Source organism: Brienomyrus brachyistius, chromosome 17, assembly GCF_023856365.1.
Source record: "Brienomyrus brachyistius isolate T26 chromosome 17, BBRACH_0.4, whole genome shotgun sequence".
Lineage (NCBI taxonomy): Eukaryota > Metazoa > Chordata > Actinopteri > Osteoglossiformes > Mormyridae > Brienomyrus > Brienomyrus brachyistius.
Window position 1 is genome coordinate 12775941 of NC_064549.1, and position 9878 is coordinate 12785818.

At 40.7% G+C, this 9878-nt stretch overlaps 1 long non-coding RNA gene across 1 annotated transcript; it reads left to right on the top strand.

Annotated features, from left to right (window-relative positions):
- The first annotated feature begins 6110 nt into the window (after positions 1–6110).
- LOC125712204 (uncharacterized) lies at positions 6111–8456 on the top strand. Its single transcript, XR_007383212.1, has 3 exons — positions 6111–6324; positions 7092–7552; positions 8143–8456. It is a non-coding gene; the product is annotated as an uncharacterized LOC125712204 (long non-coding RNA).
- The last annotated feature ends 1422 nt before the right edge of the window (positions 8457–9878 follow it).

Here is a 9878-nt window from a genome sequence, read left to right on the forward strand (position 1 = left end):
AATTGTAACTCCCAGAGGTGCTCCCTCCTGCAGCAGAAGACTGAGTGCCTGGGTCACATCGTGAGTGCTGAGGGCATAGAGACAGACCCAGGGAAGATTGTGGAGGTAAAAGACTCCTGGGGCCACCTGGCAAAGCTCCACCGTGCTCCACAACTTCCGGTGTCTTGCCTCCTATTACCAGCAGTTTGTGAAGGACTTCTCCAGCACGACCAAACCTCTCCCCCGGCTCCCAGAAAAGGGATGGCCCTTCACTTGGGCTTTTGACTACCTCTGGACTGTGCAAACCAAGGCCCCAGTGACGTACCCTGAGTTGGTGCTCCTTTTCACTGTCGACATGAATGCCAGCAACGAGGGTCTCTGCATCCCAGCTGAGGCCTCAGGATGAGAGGCTACTTCAGCCAGATGCTAAGCTGCCCTGGAAAGAACTACTGTGTCACCTGCCATGAGCTTCTCGCTGTCATCCAGGCCTGTCATCATTTTCAGCCTTACCTCTGCAGACAGCACTTCCAGCTGCAAAGCGACCAATCATTCCTCACCTTGTTGAATCAAGATGGTGGCTTGTGCAGACACAGTGCAAATCAGTGCAATATGTTAAATATAGTCTTTTTGCCTAAAATCTCTGTAATCTAAAAGAAACCAACAACCGGCACACGTGTCGTTGCAAAACACTGCTAGAAATAAAAAAAAAAATATGGCTCAGCATAATATCTGAACTGAGCAGAATCTGGACAGCTTTGCTTTGCGGTGCAGATGGGGACACAGACTGCATCCTCACTCAAGGTAACTGCCCCGGGCAGCACTACATGCCATTTGCCATGGATCATTTCATCAAGTGGCGTAAAAGGCGTAAAAAGTTCCTGACCAAAGTGCAGCAACTACCGCTGAAAAGCTTGTGGAGGAGTTCTGCCCTGTCAGTGTGCTCAAATAGCTGCACAGTGACCGCGGGTGGAATATTGAAGTGCCGGTTATTATATCGTGGGTATCTTTAGATAATCATATAAAAAATAAAACGAACACACTGCTTACTGTACGGGGAGCTCTCCTTTATTATCAGATCACAAAGAAGGTCCATACATGGTAACCGAGGTGGCACTGCACCCACTAGGGGTGAGCATATTACAGTACGTCACACGGATATTTAGTGACGTCTGCAACTCACTGAGGATGGCAAAGACTCACGCCACCTCCCTTCACCCCCAAAGTGATGGATATTTTGGATTACCTAATGGAATGCTAAGCAAAAGCAAGTGATTTGTCTGCACTGCTTTGTGTCTGCACTGCATTGTGTCTGCACTGCTTCGTGTCTGCATTGCTTCGTGTCTGCACTGCTTCATGTCAGCACTGCTTTGTGTCTGCACTGCTTCGTGTCTGCACTGCTTCATGTCTGCACTGCTTCGTGTCTGCACTGCTTTGTGTCTGCTTGCACAGCTGGCGGTAACAAATGTAAGAGGATCTGATAATGCTGCTACTTGTAATTTTAAATGTACATTTAGGTTCTCATTTTTTTCTTTTTTGTGTCATTATGTTTATAACAAAAATTTCATATATCACAATGCGATTTTTAAAATATTGTTCAGCAGAAGATTGTCTTAAATTATCGTTTTTCAGCAACAACTGGTGTTTAATTTTATAAGGAAAAAAATGTATGGATTATGCTATAAACCAAAGAAGCATTGTTCTCTGTGTTGTTAAAGATGGAGAAATCGGCATTCGACGTAACTGCCCAGTGCACTGACCATTAAATGTTATTGCACGCAACTACAATTCAGCTATATCCATCCATCCATCCATTTTCCAAACTGCTTATCCTACTGGGCTGCGGGGGGTCCGGAGTCTATCCTGGAAGCAATGGGCACGAGGCAGGGAACAACCCAGGATGGGCGGCCAGTCCATCGCAGGGCCAATTCAGCTATATCTTCAGCTTAATTTAATTTCAGTTTCTATTTAATTTATCCAAGCTAATTTTTAATGCTTCATGTTTTCCTTTTGCAGTAAGGAGCAATATCCAATTTTGCATGGAAATAAATACTCGATACATGTTTTGTCTTGTGCTTGGTGAGGGCAGGGTGCTCGAATAATGATTGGCAAAATTCGAATAGCAATTTTGCCTGAAATGTCCATCCCTAGTAAACCATCTGTGGCACTGCTAGTTAACACTGGCAGTGGGCTATCATTAAAGCCGGAACTTAACTTTTAAACAAGCTTTATAGAACAGTTAGTTCCGACCGAGACATCTGATTGGACAAGAGGTGTTCGATGAGTGCTAATATTATAACCGCACCCGGACATTTCACATAAGATGCATCATTTCGCTTTGCAGAGGTACCTAAAAACCGTTATTTAAACTTAACCTTCTGGAGTCGGAGCAAAATAAAGCAGAAATATCGCCAAACCCTCTAAGACACTCCATGAGTTTTGTCATAGAAATATTTAAAAAACAAGGCTTTTAAACATGAAAATTACTCGGCTGGTGACCTCGTGCCTGTGACTGAATCACTGCCGTCATATATTGTGATATGTTATGGAGTACAACCACACTCCTTCTTTGTCATTGCTTAAGTCATCTCCATTATTAAGATGGCCCAATCAAACACACATTATGCTAATGTTGTGCTCATGCATCGTCATGTTTCAGTCTTTATTTGTACCAGCATTATAGACCTTTATCAGAGAGGAATTCGTCACTGGAAGCGTCAAAGTAGTGTGTCACCTCTGCTGGTTTTTAGCAGCAGCATAACAACCTGGCATCGGGATAGCACTTCTTCACTTACTGATCAACTATGAACAACCAATCAGCAAGTTCATAATAGCAATCAGCAAGTTTGTGCATGTATAGTGTACATGTCTGCTTGCTTATGTCAGTCACATCATTGATGTCATATCCGTGCTCTGTACTAGGGCATGCTTAGCGATCACACTGGTCAAACTGGTCGTTGGGGATTTAATGTGCTCGGGCACGGTACAGATCAGCTAGTGTGAGTACACCCTTAATGTTCTGGGCCCATGCACGTTTTCATCATAACCATGCGGCTATTTGTGTTGAAGAAAACAAAGGTTGTGTTCAAAGTTGAGGGCTGCATCCTACGAAGGATGCAGTCTACAAAGGCTAGCATTGTCTAATGGGACGGCCTGGCCATCACCTTTCTCCCACCCTTTCTCTTGAACCACAAAGCACTGCTTCTATCACCGACCTGGGACACACCCACTTAATCTCAGTGGATCTTGGGATATGTTGAGCTGTGAAGGGTCCGTCTGAAGGATCTTAATCTTGCTGCACGTATGAGAAGATCACCCATCTGGTCCTGTCCTTCGTGTCTCTTCCCTATTTGGCCAGCAGGTGTTGCTGGCCATCCAGTCTGGTCACCCCTTGTTAAACCCTTTTGTCTGACTGGCATATAAGTTGGTGGGCTGAGTGTACAGTTCAGAGACTGAGTCCTGCTAGACATGGGTTTGAGCCTGGTCCTGGTCCAGCCTGTTTGTTCATATTTTGTGGGTTTTTGCTCCTTTGTGCATATTTATATTAGTTTTCTTGTCCTAGACTTTCCCTGCTTGGGTTCTTATCTGTTCCATTCTGGTTCTGTTTAATTATCCATGCATTCTATTCTTAGTGTTTAATTTCCAGTATGTATTTAGTGTTTCCTAGTTTTTGGTATTAAGCTCCCTGGTTTCTGTGCTTGTTATTAGTTCCACGTGTTGCCCGTTTTCTTGTGTCTTTTGCTCGTTGTCCTGTGCCCTGTGTTGATTGGTCAATTGACTGCGTTCCTTCTTTGCCCCAGATTTCTATGTGTATTTAAGTGCTTCCCCTGCACTGTCCTCTAGGGGAGGGGGGTCACTGTATTAGGCGTATATGTGTTCTGTTATGTGAGTGTCATGGTGCTTTGTCCTCTTGTTAGGTTACTTTATTTTTCCCTGTTAGTTTTTGGACCCCTCAAGGTCTTTTTAGTTTGTGGTTTTCCCCAGTATGTTAGTTCCCTTAATAAATGCCTTTGTCTTGGAGCTTTTAAATGGTTTGACACCTATTTTCCTGCCAGTGCCAAGCCTTCAGTATGTAACAGTCCTGTATTTTACTGAATATCTCAGAGTTTTTGCGTGTTGCATCCTGTTGTTCCTGGATACTCTCGTCAGCTCCAATTTCCAGTTAACACTGCACTGCTAAATGAGGAAATGTAAATATAAAAGTGGGTGACAGCTGAGTAATGTGTGCATAACTGTAAATGCATGGGGGGGTAAATGTTACGACCACCTGGCTCAACAGCAGAGCAACATAAAAGGAAACCACATGCAACCAATATAATCAACTAAAATATTTATTTAAAGAAATAAGTGTATATAACGTCAGTAATATGAAAGTAAAACAAAATGGGTGCAAAGTATGTGTAGAAATGTCTAAAAATGTAACCCAAACCAAAAATGCCAGAGGAGAAAATAAGGGGGGGCCCTTCCCCAGAAGATGCAGGTCTCTTCATACCCCTCCCAATTAAGGCTTCACACGACACACCTGCACCTGATCACCTACTTTAAAAAAAAACAGGGACTAGACCACAGGTAGGAAGTGGGTGGGGCCGACAGACCGGCAGGGCCATCACACCCTCCCCCTTAAAAGTGGGCGGGGCCGACAGACCGGCAGGGCCGTCACACCCTCCCCCTTAAAAGTGGGGCTCTGTAACAAATCAACATTACACATGAAAACAATCAACTCGAGCCTACTACAAAATCCAAAAAACAAGAAAAATATCCAGGCCATACATCACCCCCCCACCTCCCGGCCCCTCCCCAATGTCCTGAACTCCAGCTATCTCTGACCAACACAGAATTTTGCCAATCAGACATGACAGGCAAACCTGCCCTTCAACAGCCGGGGTGCGAGACGATGCGTCCGCCATTACATTGTCTACACCACGGATGTGACGTATAACCAAAGCATATGGCTGTAAACATAAAGCCCACTGCATCAGGCACTGGTTTGGGTTCTGCAGAGAATGCAGAAAGGTAAGCGGGTTATGATCTGAATACACCACCACCGGATGCAAACCCCCACCCACATAAACATCAAAATGCTGCAGAGCCCAAACCAACACCAGTGCCTCCTTTTCAATGGTACCTAAACTGGTGTTTATAAAATTTTCGTGAAAAATAACTGACCGGCTTGACCACACCCTGGTCATCCTCCTGCAAAAGCACAGCCCCTGCTCCAACATGGCTTGCATCCACCTGTAGCTGGAAAGGCTTGTCCAGCCTGGGGCAGCCATTTTCAGGTCTGGCTCTAAACTTCTCCCTTTCATGTTCCAATTTAGCACGTTCCCATTCCTCAATTTTTCATATTCTAATCATCTTTCTTTGTCCCATCCCGAGCTTCCAAACGCCTCTGCTCCATCTGCATCTGCAGCAGTTCTTTTTGTTGCTCAAAAGTCAGAACCGCAGTGGCAGTGCACTGCGAAGAACCAGCCCCTAACGGCATAGAAATGCCTGTCGGACCGGCAGTATCTGACAAGAGTTTAACAGATAAAATATCCATTTCTGCTAATTTGATTTTAATCAACTCCTTAAGTTCATTTTTTCTCAGAGTTTTGGGCAGATCCTGATCAATTCTATAGTGCTTTGCAACTTTACGCATCTGCTCTTTTGTCATATTAACCAAAACACTTTCAGATGGAGACGCGCAGAACGCAGAAAATATATCCATGATTACTTATATCAAAAACAAAACCAAAAAGCTCAAAAACTAACCAAAAGTTCTCACAAAACACCAGTCATTAATCAGCCAATAACCACCGATGCAGGTAATCTCCACATGCTATGGGAGAAACACACTAACAATGAGCTGCCCCGCATCTACCTTCAGCAGGAGGCCCTACTTACTGTATTTCCAAAACTAGTCTTCAATGTGCCCCCATACGACTGAACTGCAAGCAGCCCCCCTTGCGTTCGACACATCAAAAACAACAAGCTAAAGACTAAAGTCCCAATTAAGACCTTCACACGACAACAAAAAACGGGGACAAGACCACAGGTAGGAAGTGGGCGGGGCCGACAGACCGGCAGGGCCGTCACAAAAAACTTGAGCTGTTTCCTCACGCCGTGCACGCCCTCTTCATCTACATCCTCCTATGATTAATATATATAGTGAAGCACTCAGTGTTGCTCCAGGTAAAGCCAGAGATCAGTGGAAGACTTGACTTGGTGTGATCAGCTCCAACTGCAAAACTTTCAGCCACCATGAACGGATCCGCAGCCCCCACCAAGGACTACTTGGGCATTTCTATTTTCAACACGCTCTGCTGCTGCCTGCCATTTGGAATCATTGCAATAATCTACTCCTTAAGGGTAAGTTCACATAACAGATAGTGCACTTAATAAATAATAATAAATGGGTGTCACATTAGTGACAAAATGGTGTCCATGGAAAATGTTATACCCTCCTTCACAAAATACATGCGGAGTATAAATGTAGAGACATTTGGAAGGACAGTATTAGTTATCATGTTTCACTGTTTGTTTGGTCTGGGGTTTTCAAAATGAGTCTATATTCAACACCCAATAGTAAATGGTTATCACAAGTAAAAATATGCCGTAAAGACAGCACTGATAATCAAATCAAACTGGTAATCAAAGATATTTTTGTCTGGGGTTAAATTATGTGAAATTGTATACAGTCTGCTTTCTCACGCACATATACCTTACATTTTGATGTTTTAATATATATTCTACATCATTTAAAAAATGTTTTTTATTCTGTTTGGCTTACAACACGAAGACATTTTTATAAAACAAAAAGGGAAAACAAAGGATTACAATTATAATGAACCAATTTGCCATCTGGTTATCTTTGAATTATTTGCATATTTAGCTTTAATATTTAGGGACTCATAGGGCATTTGGGTCAGGTTTGACTTCTATGAAAAGTATAGCACTGAAACATCCCATTTATAATAACATATTTGCACCTCCACCAATAACAATAAGGTATGTTAAAATTCATGAAAATGAACCTTTCTTGGTTTACTCATCAACCTCTAGAGCCTTTATTGAATATGCTGAATGCTGGACAACAATTAACAATGACGCTGCTAAAATAATGTACCTGCTTGTAGGCCCGGGATGCAAATGCAGCTGGAGACACAACGCGGGCTCAACAGGCATCGCACACGGCCAAAGTCCTGAACATTTTTGGCATCGTTACTGGATTAATATTCCTTGTTATCATCATAATCTACTGGACAGTTGTAGCTGTTCAAATAGCAAAGCTAAGAAAATTGTAAAATGCCTCTGTGGTCCTGAGAGCAGAAGCAAATAGGAGTTTAATTCTTGTTCTTGGATAATGAAACCTGTATCCTGGATTAAGACCTTCCTTTTGCTCTTGTCATCCAATAAATATTGAAGTTTTATACTTAATTACTTCTTGTTTTCTCTTTTTTTCAAGTGATATATAAATAATTCAGTAAACTACCAAGATGAATGAAAGACGTTCCAAAAACATCAACATTATGAGTCACAATTCAACCCAGACCAAGTCTGGATGCTGACACGGCATGATTTTTAAAAATACCGACTGGTAACTCATCGCCATCAACCTGTCATATCGCTGAGCAGGTCTCAGATGCAGTATCACTAATAAATGTAACAAATACCCTTCACAAAATATATGCGGAGTATAAATGTAGAGACATTCGGAAAGACAGTATTAGTTATCATCTTTCACTGTTTTTTTTTCTCACCTGGGGGTTTTTTAAATTAATTTATATTTAACATTATTTTAAAAACATATTTTTTATGTATGTTCTGCAAGGAAAGGAACAGTCACAATCATAAAAACGATAGGGATCCATCAGCTTCGTTGCTTGGACCCTTAATTAATGGACTGGACATGATTTTCTTTGAATAATTTTACTTGCCTTTGATATTTGGATACTCAGCAGACATTTGGGTCAGGTCTGACCTTTATGAGAAGTACAGCACTGAAACATTAAACTTAAAATAAACACTAAAAAAGATTAAAAAGAACATGCAAGGTGCTGGACCAATATTTATACCGGCATCAATATCAAAGAAGTCTGTTAAATTTAATGAAAATGAACTTCATGAATTGCTAGTTAACAATTAAGAATGATAATTTTACAAATAAAATACTGTGCCTGCTTGTAGGCGCGGGATGCGGCTAACACTGGAGACGTGACGAAGGCTCAACATGCATCACACACAGCCAAAGTCCTGAATATTTCTGGGATCGTCATTGGAATAATAATCATGATAATCATCATCATAGTGAAAACTACGGTTAAAACTACAGCTCCGTAGAACACAGCTTGGTGGGAGTATCAACTGACTGTGATCTTACCCTGTGTATGCAGAAGCAAATAGGAATTTAATTCTTGTTGTTTGATAATGAAACCTGTATCCTCAATTATGACCTTTCCTTCTGCTCGCATCATGCAATAAAGATCAAGTTTCATACTGTATTACTTCTTGTTTTCCCTATTTTTTTCAAGTGGCAGTGTAAATAATTCAGAAAACTAACAAGATGACTACAAGATGTTCCAAGAAATGTCAATGATATGGGTGACATTTCAGCCCAGACCAAGTTTGGATCCTGAAATTGCATGGTTTGTACAAAATATGTAGATTTGCATAAAAAATTATCCAAAAGTCTTATTTACAGACCTAACAGACAAACTAATTCAGGACAGGGATGGACGGTAGTTATGATACATGAATTTAAAATATCTTTTTCAAACCCAAAATAGTAATTTGTATTTTATAGGGTTGATGAAAATGATGAAAAGTCCTGAATGCTGTTGGGATCCATTGGATTAACATTCCTTATAATCATTATCTGCAACTGAAGATTTACTCATCTAGAAATTACTAGAACATGGTTTGGTGGGAGTATTAAATGGCTCCGTGATCTTACCCTGTATGCAGAAGCAAATAGGAGTTTAATTCTTGTTGTTTGATAATGAATCCTGTATCCTCAATAATGACCTTTCCTTTTGCTCGTATCATGCAATAAAGATCAAGTTTTATACATTATTACTTCTTGTTTTCAAGTAATACTATAAATAATTCAGAAAACTAACAAGACAAGTACAAGATGTTCTAAAAAGGTCAATATGAGTGACATTTCAGCCCAGACGAAGTTTGGATCCTGAAATTGTATGGTTTGTAATAATATTTATTCGCATAAAAAAGCCAAAAGTCAACACACACCTAACGAACACATATTTGAGACAGGAATGGACAGTATTTTTGATACATGTATTTAAGATATCTATTTCAAATGCAAATACGATTTTGCCATTTGTGTCAAAATACTTGTGTGTTGTATTGTAGTAGTCTAAAAAAAACCATAAAATACTGTCTGTGTGGCATCTACATGATGATGCGTGCATCGTTACAGCTTTTCTGAATTTCTGAAGCACATTTCCTGAAACCTTCTATCCTTTCCTCAAAACGGTAAACACAAAACCCAAAATTCAAATAACATTCACTCATCTTCTAAAATCAATCTTCTCAATTATCACTATTTTTTCTTGGCTCAAAACCAAGCACTGCATGTTTGATGTGGACATGGTCTTTTGCATATTGAGCTGCAAAATTGGAAAACAAAAGACTATAATAAAAAAAAGCTGTTTATTAAGAATATTTGTGTACATGTAAAAGTAAAGCATTAAGTAATATTTGCAAATCTGAGTCACCCTTTTTGCAAAACTCTAACCACATTCTCATTCATCAAAACACATTTTGCACCTTGGTGAACTTTGATGTGAAATAGAAAACACAGGCTGCAAAAGTTAATCGCAGCCAGCAGACAGTAGTCAGCATTTAAACACAATGACTAAAAACTGTTGATACGTATATAAACATGAGAAGAACGCAAAGAC